This window comes from Candoia aspera, chromosome 2 (assembly GCF_035149785.1).
Source record: "Candoia aspera isolate rCanAsp1 chromosome 2, rCanAsp1.hap2, whole genome shotgun sequence".
In the NCBI taxonomy this organism is placed as follows: domain Eukaryota; kingdom Metazoa; phylum Chordata; class Lepidosauria; order Squamata; family Boidae; genus Candoia; species Candoia aspera.
The window spans coordinates 234,451,954-234,469,835 of record NC_086154.1 but is presented as its reverse complement, the minus strand read 5'-3'; the positions used below and the strand labels follow the sequence as shown (position 1 = coordinate 234,469,835).

The 17,882-nt window shown below is 44.5% G+C and overlaps 1 protein-coding gene across 1 annotated transcript in view; it reads left to right on the top strand.

Moving 5' to 3' along the window:
• TBCA (tubulin folding cofactor A) overlaps positions 1 to 17,882 on the top strand; it is a 204,867-nt gene that overhangs the window by 53,329 nt on the left and 133,656 nt on the right. The window lies entirely within an intron of this gene.

Genomic DNA, 17,882 nt, shown 5'->3' with positions numbered 1-17,882 from the left:
TCATGTGGTTTAAGGAACTGAAAGTATTTCTAAAGATATTATAGCAAAGTGTCTCAGTGAAAAAGGAAACTTGATGTACCTCATTTCCTAACATCTGTCCAGCAGTGGGCACAGTGAGATGTGAATGTTTAGATCAGTCTGTTTACTCAGTTCCTTTGCTGTTGCATAACTTGATAGTCATTTGTGACCAATCAAGCATATTAACAAAATTCTGCAGTGTTTAACTGGGGTTCAGTGGATGTACACATTAGCATTGCAAAGATGATTTATGGTTAATGGTTCAGGATAGAGTAGTTTCATTTTTCCTAGCACTGTACAAAGTAGAATGCAGTTACTTGCACACTGAACATCTGTTCAGGGTTGTCTAATTCCACAACAATGTTTTCTTTCAATCAATGTTTCATGTTTAATTTTTTAGGAATCAAGTTAAGTAGGGTTTTTTTTTATGAACAGCTTATTGTTTGTGGTCTTGATCAGAAATCCCACCCAGCACAGGAAAAAGTTGCAAGTATTTGTTGAATGTTGCTATACTCGGTTAGATACATGTAACAGCAGAGCAAGTTGGTTTTATTATTTACAGAGTTAATAGCTATAAATATAAGTATTCTTATCCTAATTTAAATATATATTCTTATCCAAAAAACCTATTCTTAAACTATAAAATCAGCATTCTAAATTATACTTTGTATGATAAAAAGTTCAGAAAGACAACCAGATGTGTTGAGTGCAATCCCTCCAACCAAGCTATCAAGGTACAAGAATGGAAAGACTGAACCCTGACCAGATAATAAAAGGAGAGCATATATACCAAACAATTCAAAATACATCCACTCAACAGCACATGTCCATAAAATATGTAGTGAGAAAGCCGTATCTGAGTTACCATCTCCTCTTCTCTGTTATATACAATGATGCTTTGGTAATGCCTGTAATCTATTTAAAAATAATGATTATGGTTTACATTGAATTTACACAAGAGGAGTGATTCATCTTTCTGATAACAGGACCGGCTGCTGATCAAAGAGGATACTCGGTTTCTGCTTTTCCACCAGGAAAACTGTTAGCATTCTACAAGAAAGAGGAAACACAGAAGCGGGTATACACTCTAAAGGTGCAAATGAGTAGAAAAGATTAAGAAACAATGAAAAAAAACCCCACATGGAATCTAAATATATGCCCAGTTTGTGCGCTTTAATAAAACTGATGTAGTACTAGAAACTCAAGCCTAACAGACTAGAATGAGATTGAAAGAAATAAAATTAGCACCCAATCACAAGCAAGTTATGCTCAGGGCAGGGCCTTTCACCACAATAAATGGGGGAATTAATCATGAGGTCTGAGACCTTTAACTATCAGGCTTTGACCACAAGAAGCAAGGAAAAACAACACTTCTACAGTCCCTAAAACTAGAATCAAACTGTCCCAAAAGGAGCAAAGAAAACATCACTGAAGTCAAAAGAACAAAAGACCACAGGTTTGACAGGAGAGTAAAAGATAAAGAACAAGGAACTGATCATGTTGAATGAAAATAGGAACAAAGGCACCTAGTAGATATGGTAGATACGAAGCTGGACAGAGGATTCACACATGCAAAGCAGAATCACAGAACAAGGTCAATTTGACCTTCAACAAATTCAATAGGAGATGGTCCTCTCCTTTTGAATCTAGCCCTACCGAAAGTCAAGGCAAGCAAATTAATCTCCTGAACTTTATTTGTAGAACTGGCATATTTATCCAGCTTCTCGCTGCTGCTGTGGTGTGTGCACAAACATTTTGGCCTTTCTGTAGCTGTAAGAGGCACAATAGGAAGGTGAGGATGGAAGTGGCAACACCATTCTTTTTATCTGATGCTAAACCTGGTCTTCCTCAATGCACTGAGATGCTTAACACTAGTGTGGTCTAGCTGTGCCATAAAGAGAGCTTTATAAAAAAATGGGAAGCTTTATAAAAATGGGAAGCCAGAAGAGATGGCATTAGCAATTGCCTTGGCTTTGCTGCTGAAGATGGTTCCAACTGGGGAGGTTTTTCTCCTCTGCTTACCACGCAGTTTCATCATTTCAGTGACATGGACAGCAGAAATTTCTGGCGCCCTGGCAGTTCTTAGGGGAGGACAAGCTCCCACCAGGAGAGCCAATTCAATTCTCGACAAAGACAAGAGCAGCATTCACAGTAAGGTTCAAAAATAGGTGGTGATGATGAGGACAATTAAACTATTTTGCAGATATTTTGTTATCTATTTATATCTGGAAATAGTTACAGATAACACTCTTGAGGAATAATCATGCTGTCTGAAAGATGAAGTTGAGCTTTCCTTCTCATTCTTTACACAAAGGGGTGGGCAGAATTCTGGCTTGCATAATCTACTGTACTTTGTTTCATTACTAGCAGTCCAAAGATCCATCAAATGGTGTTTATTGCAAAAAGAGAGACACGTAGCATAAAAGATTTTTGAGCCCAGAAATTTGTCTTGGTTACTGGAACTGAACGGAGCTTGCAGAATCCTTCTATTCAAAATCAGCTCCTGGTTTATCCTAGCTCTCATTATTTCAGAAGTATTACTTAAGACAGCAAGCAAGTCATTTTGCTGGTATTGTTAAACATGAGAGTCAATGCCATCTTCTGTAAAGCAGGAGAGATCAACCAATATGGTCCTATCCAGCTTCTGCCTGTTCGGAGACACAAGTCACAGAGAAATATTTGGTGCAAAGCCTATAAAGTGTATGAGTAGGATGTTTATTGATGAACAGAAACTCCTTATGGACTTTTTGTGTAAAACAAAAAAATGACCTTACGATCTGTGGTTTTGACAATTACATAGGACAGATTATAGAAAGAAGAGAGTCACAATGTAACTTTGGAGAAAGAGGTAATTCTACAATTGTACTTATAACTGCTGTAAAGAAGATTGGAAGCCACTTCTTTATATCTTTTTTCTTTCTTTTCTATTCTTCTTCTACCTTTCTTTTCTTTTCTTTTTTGCAATTCAGCTTTCCTTTTTCTTTTTTCCTTCTTCCTTTTAGTTTGTATTAATTTTTACTCGTTTTTAAAACTTTCAATAAAATTTATATTAAAAAAAATAAAGTGTATGAGTAGAAGATTTAAAAGAGAGTCATCGCTTTTCTTCAGAGCTTCACTGAGTAGGCAAAATGGAAAACCAGGAATTTTTTTTACAATCAGCAGCCAGTAATATAAATTAGAGATGCAATTGCAAACATTTGATTCAATGATCAATTCAATATAAATTAACTGTTAACTACTATTGATTTAATCAACATGTTTGAAAAATGTTCTTAATCAAATATTTATTAGAATTGCTCATCTTGTTGCTTCTTCAATAAAGAAATAAATAAAATATAAAATATAATAAATTAATAGAACAACTGCTGCCTGAAAAGTGCTTCTTGAGGCAAGGTGGCTATCACTCTCCAAACAACATGTTTGCTTCAACTTTGTCTACGTTTGTCTTCTAAAGGGAGTTAATTGTTTTCCTTAACTTTTTTTTCATGTCTATATTATGCAAACATAGTGAACTATTTTGATTAGCATTAATTTGACTAGGAGCACAACAAGTTACTGAATAAATAAAACAACAATAAAAAGTGTATATTTGGAAGTAAGTCTTGCTGAGTGGTACCAACTATCTAGTAAATAGGTTTAGGATTGCAATTAAGATTCCTTTAATTGAGTGACAATCTTGTCTTAGAGACTGAATTGTTAGTTTTAGAAATATGCACATTTATTAAGAACAATAATATTTAAAAGCTTTTATCCACTTATGAGCACATTTCTTCAATAGACATCTTCTACAAAAAGGATAGATTTACAGAGAAATTTATGTGGAGTCTTACAAGAGTTGAGTATAATGGAAAATTAATTAAGATTGCCTTGAACTAAAAGACTAGCTTAAAAAACCTTAAGGACTTTACTAGTATCTATTAAATGCATGCTTTGAACATTATTTGTAAGAAATACTTTGGATCTTATCTGAGTACAGCCCCTCTCTGCTATTCACTAAAGCAGCTGGGTTTTTTCAGGGTTCAGTATTTTGAGGAGTTGACTCATTAAAATTAATGTGACTCTTAAAACAGCAGTATTTTCTTTGCAGACTTCTTTAATGCTGCTTTAATAAACAGCAGAGAGATGCTGTATTCACTCTAGGTCTGAATAACTTTGTGCAAATTAGTTTCAAAGCCTACAACGCCCACGAGTATGCAATCATATTCAGTTATCTAAAGCCCTTGAATTAACTTGAAAAAAAAATTGGTTGTTTACTCACAGCTTGGAAAGGGATTTCAGGGGGCTTGAGGAAACTTCAGTGACCTTGAAGGCAAAAAGAGATGGAATCCTCTTAGTTTTCTGCCTCTGAAGAAGTTACTGAGTTTGCACTATGAGATAAAATGAACATTTTTAACTTGCTTTATAAACAGAGGGAGAGGCGAGCAGCTCAGTGGCAGATCACGTGCTTTCTATGGAGACAGCAGAGCAAGGGGTTCACATAATAAAATAACCATCGCCCCATCATCATGCAAGCTCTGCCTGTTTTCTACATGCACAGTGACCCTGCAAACACATACAAAAGAGCTGGAGCTTCTGATGAGACAGTGCAATGCTCATTCTCTCATTTTGATGAATGCATCAGATCCTGCAGACATTTCTGTCCCAGATAATGAAAACATCCACTGGATGGTCACTGATGTTGAGGCTTTCCCAGGTAAATGCACAGACCAGACTTCCCCTGGGACTGCTGGCAAAGCAACTCAGACCAGGTCCCATTCTGAACACAGACTCCAGTTCCTGGAAATGGCAGCAGGCTTCCCTTGGCCGCAACTAGGGTCTGTGTCACCCGGGGCAAACATGGATTCCACGCCCATTTCAGCACCCCCACAGTGCTCATTTGGTGCCCCCCAGCGCAGCGCCCGGGGCACATGCCCCGCTTGCCCCCCCCAGTTGTGGCCCTGCCTCTAATACAATGTTTTTCTTAAATTAGGTGTGTGAGAAAAAAATGAAAAGAAATTGAGATAGCTCAGCTGGCCCTGAAAGTAAGCTGTCCTTCCCCATTGACAAATTCACCTTCATTTCCAAACTTAGCACACTCCCATCTGGCGCATGTACCTGCTTGGGATGATTGAAAGGGTTTATCAATAGTCCAAAGGGAGAAAGAGTATAAAAGAGGGTTCTGTTCTCCAGAGGTTTGGGATGCAACTCCCAGCATCTCTAACTAGTGGCAAAGCTGTCTGGGGATGACGGGGAGGTTAATCCACTCTCTTCAACCGGTGTGTCTGCAGGGGAGATTAAAAAAAAAAATCAAGATGTGGCCGCATCTTCATGATTGAAGTTCCATCCTTTTTCACATGTGTTGCATTTCATGTGACACAACTAAAAAGGGGAGTGACTTCATTCTGCAGTTGAGGCTACCATCTTGACTTTTGTGGTCCTCCCTCACTGCAACACAGATGCCCCTGCCCTCCAGGGTGTCACGTTGCTGCCAAATTCCATCACACAGAATCTCAGGCTTGAAGTTGGCACTTTGCTGATTCATATGGACTACTAGCTTTATCTGAGACCTGCAAGCATTTGCTGGCATATGAGGTTGAGGTTTGGATAGATATTGTCAGAGAAGTGGTTCAATTAACCCAGTTTCTAAAAGCCAAGGGAGTTTCTCTACGCCTTTGGAATGACAAAGTTAGATATGGGGAGACAAAGATATCCTGAGTCTATAACTATGTGATTACTTGAGAGCCAGTTTGGTGTAGTGGTTAAGGCACTGTGCTAGAAACTGGGAGACCATGAGTTCTAGTCCTGCCTTAGGCAAGAAGCCAGCTGGATGACCTTGGGCCAGTCACTCCCTCTCAGCCTGAGGAAGGTGGCAATGGCAAGCCACTTCTGAAATCTTGCCAAGAAAACTGCAAGTCCAAGCAATCACCAGGAGTCAACAGTGACTCAAAGGCACAGACGCACATACACACACAAGTGATAACTGACCAAGCTAAAACCTTAATATGAATGAAATGGTAGCAACAGTTTTTTTAAAGCTCATCTTGGATCTCCTCTGAGGGTGATCTCCTAGACCAGAAATATATAACATCTGCCAGTTCAAGGGCCACATCAGGCTTTCCCAGTGCCCCATATTTCACAAGTGGGTGGGACTAGAACCATAGGAAGGGATTTCAGGTGATTCAAGAGTGAAATCAGGCCTTTCATCTCTATAAGAGATGGCATCTCCCAGGAGCTTAATGTAAATGTTAAAACACATATTGAAGAGGAGAACCAATAAGTATGGCTACTGGACCAATTCTATTCTGCTATCACTGCTGATCCAAACTGCCTGCTAAGGAAGGAACAGAACCACTGTAAAAGAGTGCTCCCTCAGAGGTGATCCAGGATACTAGGGTTGATGGTATGAAAGGTTGCTGAGAGGTCTAATAGGACTAGAAGAGGTGCACCAACTCTATCCAGGTCCCAACAAAGGTCAGCACTGGAACTACCAAGGCTGTTGTAACCCTATGCCCAGATAACCCTATGCCAAGATACTCCATTTAACCCCCAGATAATCCACTTCCTCTAGCACCATCTGTAGTCCCCTCCCCCATCTTAACAACTTTCCCTAAAAAGGGGAGGCTGGAACCCAGGCAGCAATTGCCCTAACTGGGTTCAGAGAGAGCCTCTTCAGGAGTGAGGGGGCATACCACAGTTTTCTTTCTCAAGCCTGCTAGCATCACCCCTTCCCATAGTGGGTCATGGATAACATCCAAGGCCCAACCTATCATGTTTCACATCAACTCCATGAAGGATCTGGGGAGGGCATGAATTTAGCCCACAAGTGGCAGAGGTCATTTTAGAGGGCATCCTATCCACTTCAGTGTGTCATCCACAAGCCAAAAGGAGTTCCAGATAATATGGCAAACCATCATCCCAGTCACCACATTGGATTGCTCCCATAAAGAGAGACTCTATTGAATCCGCATGGTTTTATTGGCAAAGTGTTGTGAGATTGTCACAGAAAGGAGATCCTTGTGTTAGTACTTCCTCAAAAAGTGATTGGCCACCTTAAAAAAGGCCACTGGTTGCAATAATGGAGGAGAAACAGAGATGCTTCGCCCCTTATTGCCACAGCATAGGCCTGAACATAAAGTGACTTTCTTATCATCACTGTAACTGTGAATGGCTAAATGAGGCAGTCGCTAAGCGAGGACTGCCTGTATAGAGAAATGGTCCACTACCTGGTGCCATCTAAAAAGAAAAGTTGTTCTTAGCAAAACAAATGTTCTGGGTAGCCATACTGAATATGCAAGTTTTGTTGTAGACCTCCTTAATGTGTGTGTGTGTGTGTGTGTGTGTGTGTGTGTATACAAGTATATGTTTGATTATATTCTTTGTTAATTCTATTTTTATAGTATTTAAATGAAGTTTAGTCTGTTTCCTTCACCATGGTAGGCTTACACAAGCATGTTCCCATCATGGATGGATGCAATAGTTCACCAGTAATTTGCTTATATGGGACAGGCTTCAAAGATCAAATCACACAGATACTATTCTATGGGATTGGAGTAGAAGACCTCCAAGGTCCCTTCTAATCCTATGATTTTATGATTCTATTCAGATAGATATTTACAATGCAAAGTTCACACATTCAACTGCTAATCATAGACAAAGAAGGTATGCTGAGAAATGCAGACTCCTGTCACCCTTCAGATGCTTTCATTCCTTGTGAATGTTTGGGTTTTTTGTCTTCTTTCATTACCTTCATGAGTGCTGTCCAGTGCCTAACCTGTTCCTATGCAAAAGACCCTTAGTGATTCTGTATCAGTTGCTATTGAGAAGCTATCCAGGGTCTGAAGCTTTTGGAACTGAAACACAGACAGCTTGCCACTGGCAAATCAGAATGGGATATACTGTACAGTCCAACTTCCCTTAAGCTCTCAGAGAAGAGAGCTATAGGTGTTACACTGTGTGATGTATCCATGTATGGGGGTTTACCTGACTTCCACACACCCTTCTGGGAGGGGGGTGGGGAGAGAAATTTCTCTATTTTTTACATGGTGTATATCCTGTGTGGTATTTTCAGTTACACTGACCACTAACAGGCCAGTGGCAAAGTATCTACTGGGACTAGAAGATAAGGTGAGCATGAATCAGGCACAAAACTTATTTATTTGGAATGAATCTTTCTGAAAACTGTCAGCATTTAACTGATCAGCTGGTCACATTAATATAGTAAAAGACTTGTTCAGTCTTACCTGATCAATCAGTTATTAAAAAAAAGTATTTTGTTCAACTGAAAAAAATGCCATTATTGAACTGGGTAGCAGCGAGTTAATTAAAATTATCTCAATTATCTTTAATATAAGAACTTATATCCATTATGGAAGACAGGACCACCTTGGAAGCTACACCTTTTTCCCAAAGGGGAGATTGACCCTTCTAAGTAGTGCCTCCCACAGGACTTGCATAGACAGTAGGGCAGGAGAAGGAAATCTGTGGGCCTTCGGGTGGTCCTCCAGCAGCCCTGGCCAGCATGGGCAATGGTAAGGGATGCTGGAAGTGCAGTTCAGAAATATCTGGAGGATCACAAGTTTTGCATCTCTGGTCTAAAACTATCCACATTCAAAATGCTACTGAATTCCCTTTGTCAATTAAATCATATTTAACTGAGCCATGGACTAATACAATTCAAAGATGGCCTTAGATACAGCATCCTTAACCAAATGATAGCCCTCTTTTTCAGATTCATTTCTTGCCTTTGTTTTAACTCTCCCTTGCTCTTAGAATGCATTTACAGCTATAAAGCAATCTTCCCCAATTTGGTAGCTTCATGATGTGTTAGGACTACAGTTCCCAGAATTCACTGCCACCTTACATAACAATATGTACTTCCACAGGAGGTGAGTGGGAGAAGGGCAAATGACATGCGTGTGATGATATAACTTCACAAATGCCATGACTTACAAGCTTGCACCAGACATGCTGCAACATTTGCTTGATTATGTCATACTGTGTGTGGCATCATCACAGTTTGCTAGCTAACAACATGTAGAGGAAAAAAGGTTGGGAAAGGTGTTACTGTGCACCTGGATCATTCAATTTAATCTTAGTTGACTGAGGTAGCGTATAAATATGGAAAATAAATAAATTATCTATTGCACATTACCATTTCTTTCCTTAAATATCATAATAGAGATGCCATCCAAAGCCAGCCCTAAAGGTCACATTTTTTAGCTCAAGTGGATATTATAAATGTGATGATTCCCATGACATTTTCTGAAAACAGCCCATATTATAAAATGATGTGCCAGTCAACTAACATGTGGACAGGAGGCCAGATGGCAGGTACAAGTCTGTGGTTTCTGTGCAGAGTAGTCTATTAACGGCTGGAAATGATGCTTTTGGCTAGCTAAATCCATTTCATCATTACTCAGTCACTGGGCCAGATACTATGAATTGAATTCAGATTGTTGAACTCCATTTCTACTGAAATTCTTGGTACTTGTATATTTATTTGTTTGTTTGTTTGTTTCTCTAATTTGTCCCCGCCCATCTCCTCCCATCAGGGGACTCTGGGCAGTTTACAGTAATCAATTAAAACAACATATAATTGTCTTACGGGTTTCAACTGGGCTAAACTGCTGAGTCTGTGGATCCACCTCTATGACTGGATTCACACAAGTTACAGTTTGCTTATGCTTATTCATGCTTTATTGAATAGACCACAAATTGCTGGATTCATACACTACACTAAGCCAAAGCCAAACAAATCACATTATAACTCAGTGTGATGAGTAAACCAGGTTTATTTTTCAATCTGTTGTGTTAAATGTAACTATTGTTGTAAAAGACCAAAATAATAATAACTGGAGACCATTTTATTTTGTAGAGTCTTTTACAATTTTAAGTAATGTATCTTCTTAGAAAAACCTCTGAAAGGAAAGTTTGAGATGTCTTTTATTTCATTAGGAAATAAATGGGATGACAACAAAGGGAATGTTGGTATTGTTCCTTAGGCCAAGCCTGGTTGGGAGTTCTAATTTCAGGATACTTGGAATACATCAGGAAGGGACAGACTGTTGGGAGCATCATGTTTCAGGATTGCTGCCTTGGCTGCTCTCCTTGTGTTCATACAAATGTCTGCAGGTTGAAGTTCTTTCATTTTTATGGAGTGAAGCCATTTCCATATATTCTGGCCGTTTTAGTCTTTCCAGCCCAACAAAATGTTGGAAGGGAATTTATAAAGGGTCTAGAACTCTGTCTGTCCATCCATTACCAGGATTACCCACTGAAACAGAACAGGATCACATTTGATGTGGTAGGAGAACCCAACAAAAGAAAGTTGGAGATTGAAAATGAGCTTGATTCGGTTGGGCCTGCAGAGGAAAAACATTCCCCAGTGCACTTGTATGGGAAAGGTAGTTAGGCAGTGACTCCCAATGTTGCTGACTCCTCCTTTCTAAGCCCTGCTTCTTTCCACCAGAGCAGAGCATAAACCTGTCCTGCACTATCCACTGAACACATACAAACACACAGAGGTTGCAGCATTTATGCACTCACCCTGATTAATCCCTCAGGAGAAAGCATACACACACACACACTTACTTCATCACACAGAATAAAATGCAGACACTGTCTATGGCTACTGCTGATAACAAGTTTGGAAGGAATTCCCAAAGCCATGATACACAAGCTGTCCTGCATGGATTTTTGGAAAGGAATTAGTTAACAGTCTCAAGATTGTGTTTGCCTGATAACAGATTAACTCAAAACCAAGTAGAATGAGACCAGATTTGGTCTGCCAAGAGAAGCCAGCCTAACAACAACCAAGTTCAAAAGTGGGCTGGATGAAGCTCCGAGCTTTGAAGAAAAAGAAATCCGGAAAATAAGCCCCTCCCCCCAGCATCCCAGCAGAAGACCTAATTGGGCAGCAGCTTGAACGGCGTGGGTGCCTCTATTTCATGACCCCGCCTGCTCTGTTATCCCGCGACCCAAAGCAGAACTCTGATTAAAGGGGGGGGGGGCTGCCTGCTTTCCCTGCCTAGTTTAACGCGGGGCAAAGAGAACGATTGCCCGGGGCCCCACGCGCGGAGGGGCCATTCAAAGTGTGATTTGAAATGGCCAGATGGATTTCTATGCTTCATTTAAGGCAATAAGATTAATAAATCCCAACGTGCTTTTTGTTTTCTGGCTATCCCTACACACTCGCTTTGGCAGGCCGTTGACTTCAATGGGAAAAGTACCTCTTACGGGCGGGGAAAAGCGGCATCACGGGCTACGGGGCGAGGAACGCCTTTTGCGAGAAGGGGCTTTGAGGCACAGTTTGCTTCTCCCTCTGGGTCTTCCAAAGGCTCCTGGAGACGCCTCCGCTGGCCGGCGGGGCTGCCGGAGACCTTCCGCTCCGGAACTTTGCTGGGCAGAAGGGAGCGCCACACCGCGCCCCGCCCCGGCTCCTGGCCACGCTCTGGGCCTCCGCTGACGGCCTTTCCTTCCTCGGCGAGAGGGGTCGGTAGGCGCCTTGCCCGAGAGGGACGTGGACGGGCAGCTGGTGGCGCTCCCCCTGCTGCTTGGGCAGAGGCTGCGGCCGCCCTCCTCTCTCTTTCTCTCAATTCCCGCTCCGGGGCCGGCGTGCTGCGGCCTGCTCCGAGGATGCCCGGGCCTTTGGAGAGACTGGCGGCCCTCTGGAATCGGCCCGGGCCCGGCAGCCGGCTGGGCGAGAGAGGGGCCGGGCCGGGCCGGGCGGCGGCGCGCTGGTCCTCCGTCTTCTCCGCCCCAGGCTCATTACCAGCCCTTAATGAGACCCCTTTACTCCGTGACGTGCAACCGCTCCATCTCATTAAGGAAATCGCTCTTCAATGCTGATTATTTTATTTGCAGCCATAATTATATTTCTTTCGGCTAAATCACGGTTTAATCGAGCCCACATGGAGGGCAGCAGCGCTAATTACGGCGGGAGATGCGGTGGCGGTAGCTCGCCTCTTGGACTGCTCGGCCGGAGCAGAAGGCGACCGAGGCGGGGCCCGTCCAAGACGCCCAGGCGCCTCTCGTCACCCCTCCTCCCCGGTCGGGGGGCGGGCGGGGACCCGAGGTGGGGGGCGAAGCCGGAGAAGAAGCGGTCGGGGAGAGGAGCGGGGGGGGGGGGAGAAAGGGGGGCCTGAAGCACAACAACTTATTACTTCTAATTCCCCAACTGTCACCAAATCACCTGCACGAAACAAGAATCTAATTTGTTAAGCTGGCATTTCTGCAGATGGAAGATCGATTTTCTCTTTAGATTTCTCTAATTGAGTGAATATAGACGCCCCGAATTAGCCGCACTTGGGGGCTGGAGGGAGAGGAGAAGAAGGAGGAATGGAGGTGGGTGTGAGAGGAGAGAATAAAGAATCGGGTGGCCGGGGAGAGTCAACAAAATCATCCTGGTAAAATAAGGCAACGCCACCTCCCGACCTGCCCCCGCTCCCCCAATAATAAAGGGGGGCCTGGAAGGCCCCTCGATTGAGTGACAATCATATTTGTGGCGCTAACTGGGTTTTAAAAGAAAAGGTGAGGACGGCTGGCGAATGCTAACCAAGCGGCAACGAGAAAGAGAGAGAGGGAGCTGATCGCTGAAATTGCTTACAGAATTACATTTGTTTTTCTTGTGATTTTATTAAAAGTCACTCCTCATCTCCAGAATGCGTGAAAATATCTACTTTCCACTCAGATACACCGCATTAACTTGTTGGAGGCGAATTTGTTTGTTTGTCTATTTTATTTCTCTGGCTAGATAAGATTGATGCAGTCTTATTAGCGCTATATCTAGTTATAGAAAGAGATAAGGATGAGATGTTTTCTTTTTATTCCAATTACGAGGCTTGTCACCTAACTGAATAACTGATATATGATTATTTATCTTGAGCAAATAGAAATCAGAAAAGCGGCCCAACTTAACACATACAAACAAAAATATGTATGTTTCTTATTATAGTCAACCCCGGTAATTGGCCAGATTAACAGGGTGGCGTTGGAGACAGACGGAAGGGAAACTTAAACGCGCGCTGTCAGGCTGCAGATAAATATTTTTGCCGCGGTCGCGTCTGATCGCCGATTTAGTCGGGGGAGGGGCGTCTTAAAAATACTGGCGAGGGCGATTTGTCGTTCTGCTCAGATTGGGCTACTACCAAAAATGGGGAGTCCTGGATAAACTCCGGGATACCTGTATATTCAAAGTCGCCTAGCTTTCAAGTTATATTCGTGCGTGTGTGTGTATGCACAGACGCGCAAAAACACGCAATCGGTTGAATTAGGCGAAATGGCATGTTTCTCTCAAGTGGGCCTATTGAGAAGAAGGAAGCCGTTAATCATACTAATGCAAATAAAATACGAACACTACTGCTAATAAAAGTAGGGTTCACTTTGGAATCATCCGACATGGTTTGTGCTAGAACATGGGCGGCGGGGCGGGGGAAGACGAAAGCTGTCTCTTAGTTCAGCAGCTTGCTCCCCCTCCCCCCCCCCGTTAGAAAACCGATTGATGAGAAATTAATTGAAACGAGCCGGGCTCAAACACACCCTGGCGCACATAACTGGCGCCACGCCTCAGATTCTGCAAGCTGCGCTCTCTTTCTGCTGCCTGGTCTATTTAGAGGGATGCGTTCGCGGCATAAGAATTATGGGGGGGGATGGGGGGAGCAAAGGAAAGGAGCCGGGCGGGAACCGCGATCTTGCTCTCCTTTTGGGTGGGCGGCCTCCTCAATTGAAGCTTGCTTTTCTCTTTGTGAGCGTTTCAACTTTGGGCACAGTCCTGAAAAATACATCCCAGTTAGATCCCTCTATTGACCCGAAATGAGAACAACCAAGCCGGCAGCTCCGATCCGGCTTTCCAGCCAACCAGGGATCCGAGAAGGGGCTTGCTGAAATATTTTTTCCTCTCCGTCCCCCTTCCTTCCGCCGTCTCAGCCCTCCAGATCAGATCAGACCAGACCAGGATCAGCCCGCCCGTCTTCGGTTCGTCGGCGGCTCTCCAGCCCAGCGAGGCAGGAGCCGCAAAGAGTTGGAGGAAGCGCGGCTGGTTTGCCGACCGGGGGTCTCTTACTCTCGCCGCGGCGGCCTGTTCCACTCACGCGCCCGCGCCCCTCCTGCCTTCCTTTCCCAAAAGTGGCCCTGTAATTTACAAGGAATTAAAATTGATTCTTTTCATCAGGCACAGAAAACAGGAAAATATGAGATCGTTAATTATTGAGGGAGGCGCTTTCTCATTAGAGGCAGCGCTGTTACAATTCAGCATTTAAATAACTGCAAAGCGTGAATAATAATTATCGTAACAACTCATATTTCAGCCTTTTAAAAGACGCACTGATTTTTCAACTCGCCCCCTCCCCGGAAAACACAAAAGATGGCACCTGTCTTCAGAAAACCAAAAGAGAGGACCAAAACCCGCTGCTCGGGGTGGTTTTTTCTGCCAATGGAGTCTCGATTTAGCGCGGAAATCAAATCTTGCAAATTTGTGCCGCTCATGCATGGCTTGGAATCAAAGTAACAAGGAAATGGGTTTTCTACAATAAAATAAGGCAAAATAAAATCAAAGTTTAAAAAATGGATCCGCTCCTTCTAAGCACGCAACAGTTTCTATACAGTTTCTATACTATACAGATTCTATACTATATAGATTCTGTACACCTGGATTGCCCTGAGGATGACAACGTCACGCTCTCCGAAGTTTAAGGACATATTTCTATTTGCCATTTTTGTTTCTCTTTCCTCCACCCTCTGTGCCCCAGGTGGTGCGGGACTTGCCAAATCAGGACACCGGTCAGTCCCTGTGATACCGCTTGGTCCACCTGAAGGAGTCGGGGAGAGAGCGACGAAAAGCCGGGGGTGGTGGCGGGGTTAGGATTTCCCTGCACCGAGCCCTTTGGCAGGCACTCCGCTACGAAATTCAATCTCTGTTTTTTATGAGAAGTAAACCGTCTAAATAAATTTTATTAGGGGCAACCAATATATTTTTCTAGTCGCTCCCTTTGTTCCAGCCCTACGTGTGTGTAACAATCTAAAACCTATTTATGGTGCGAAAACTTGCCGGATCCGTCATAGAAAACCCGTTTACTTTGCGGGGAAAGTGATTTTCCCAAGCACGCCGTTGTCGTGGTGGAGATTTGGGGACCAGGGCGCTAAGCCGAGCCTTGTTAGGGACTTCACTTTGCCTGATCAGGTGGGAAATACCTTCCATTATCCACGGAATGGCCTGACTGGCACTCTTCTGGCTGCGGAGGGGAGGGGGGGGGCGATAAAGCAATGGGCGACGGAAAGGAAGGGGGGAAAAGATGACGAGGGGCGGCCCGTGAGAGGTCTCTGTAAGTACACCTCGGCTTCAGCCCAGGCGGCATCAAATCTTCCTAAATCCTTGGATCGCAAAGCAGGAGGGGACCGCAGGGGGAGGAGGGACCAAGGCGAGTCTGGCTCCGGTCAGCCCGTGGCCAAGCTGCCCTCTTTCCCTCCCCGCTCTCAGATCCTCTTCCTTCTTTCCCTTCCTTTTCTCTTTTAGCCTCCTTTTTCTTTTCCCAACCCCTCGCCCCCGCGCTTTCAACTCTCGGAAGGAATGATTTAGTTTGTTTATCCTGCTATAAAAATCAAGAGCAATAGAAAAGTCATAAAAAGCAACGCGCCATCCATCACGCCGCAGCCTTGTTTTCCCGCGGCTCCTAAGCGAGATGGATCAGCCGCGGGCTTCGGCCCCCTTGTTAGCGCGCGGAGGGGCCTGCCCATTAACGATCACGCCTTTTATTTATCGACCTGGCAGCGGCCGAGCCGAGGATTGGGGGAGATAGCCGAAGCGGGTGGGGCAGCTTCGGAATACCCCACGAAACGACGGAGGAAGCCACCCTCCTGCGGAAGTTGGGATAGGGCCTCTAACAGAGGGGCAAAGATGGGAGGAATTAGGATCAGCTCGGGACAGCCACTCTCCAAAAGCGGGGCGTGCGGAAAGAAAGTCTCCGGGAAGTGAGTCGGCGGAACTCAAGGGCACTTGCTTCCCCCCGGCTTCGAGGGAGTGGGTTCAGGAGAGAAGAAACGGGCGACAGCCAGCCCTTGCCGCCACGGGCTGAGAGTCCGACTCCCTCGGCTTTAACAGAAGTGGGAGGGGACTCTCGGCGCAGAGGAAAGCGGGCCCTCGGAGCCGTCTTGGGCCGCGGCTCCGGATCCCAAACCGCGCCGCCAGGCTGATGCCCCTCTGCAGGATCCTGGGCCGAGAAGCCAGGCGCTTACCGACCGCATCCTTTGTCTCCCCCTCGAGGGCCAGCCCGAACCAACCTGCCCCAGAGGCCCCCCTCCCCGCTTCAGCGTCTGCCCGCCGAGCCCGGTCTGTGGGAGACACTTGGGCGGCGAAGTGCCGCCGCCGCCGCCGCCCAGCGCCTTTTGCCTTTCTAGTCTTTAGCCCGGAGGCTCCGGGATGAATCCTGCGGCCTCGCTCTATTTTTCTTTGGGTGCAAGCTTTCTTTGCACTAAATGAATAATCTTAATTGCATCACTTTCGAATTAAAAATCAATGTTAATCAAGCTAGAAGTAGGAAATATCAGTTTTCATTGTGCCTGGCCTAGTTGGCATTTCCCTCTCTCCTTTTGAGAATAAGGGGGAGATAAAAAAATCAAATAACTTTAAAAGGCCATTCTGTTCTGCTACAAATACAATTGAAACGGATTGTTTAGGAGCGGATCAGAAACGGTACAGAATTTTGCACTTAATTTCCTCCGTTATCTTTTACAATAAGGACCTCTTGCCTTGACAGCCAAGTCTAAACAGTAGTAAATTAGTACAAATTTATACTGATTTTACTCTAATAATCGTAATAAAAGCTTATAGATTTGGCACTAATTACATAAATGCCTAATGATCTTGAAAATTACTCTGGTTAGAAATATATTACTAATCTAAACTTTGTTGTTGGCTGGCTTTGAAAAATCAGAACATTAGAAATGGTTCGCTTCCCTTGTGCAAAGCACTTGAAATTGTTGGGATAGTTTAACATATTCAAGAAGAAAATAATGTTTTCGATTTAGTTTTTTAACTTTATTTACTGCCTTCAATTGAGTTTGGAAAGATGAACTTAGAAACTTTCGCACCCGCCAAATGAACCGGTGCCGGGCGGGCTTTCCTGGTGTTGGTTTTTCAAGCCAAACCGACAGGTGGAATTACATGTTTTAAATATACAAATATTTAATTCTAGAGGACGAAGATCGTAAGAGGAGGGAGGGAGAGTGAAGGGCCTCTTGTGTGCATCCCGAATGGAGTATAAATTCCGTCAGGGTTATACTCCACTTTGTTCCAATCATACCAGACTGCAGCTTTACCAAGTTTGTAATGGCCGGATTAGAGACCCTTTAAATAAAGCCATCCAGCACGTCACCCCTCTCTGCAGTTGTGTGGGACCTCTTGCTCCCTCCTTCCCCCGCCCCACCTGGGCCCAAAGCGGTGGGAGAAGTCCCCACCGGAGGGCTCGAGGCCTCCCTGCGATGAGAAGGGAGCTAGGTACCCCTCCAGCCATTGGCTTTTCCCCCCAATTTGCCCCTTTTATTGGCTTGGCTTTGTCAGTCATTTCCAATTAATTTGATCAGGAGGTCAGAAGAAGAAGAGGAGGAGGAGGAGGGCGAGGAGAAGGAGGAGGCGGGCGGGTTGTGGGGGGAGGTTGTCCCTAATGCAGTCAATCAGTTGGGGGGACCGAATTGTAAAGGGGCTTTAAAAGCCCAGCCCGCGCGGCGTTGGGCTGGCGCGGCGGCGGCGGGTGCCGTGGCTGCGGGCGGGTGGAGCGGGGACTCTCTGGGTGCTGACATTTGCAGGCTGCCCTCCTGATTGGTCCCTTCGCTGAGCTGCTCACGGGTTCACTGAAGTGTTAAGCACCTCCCCGTCTTTCTAAAGGACATTATAA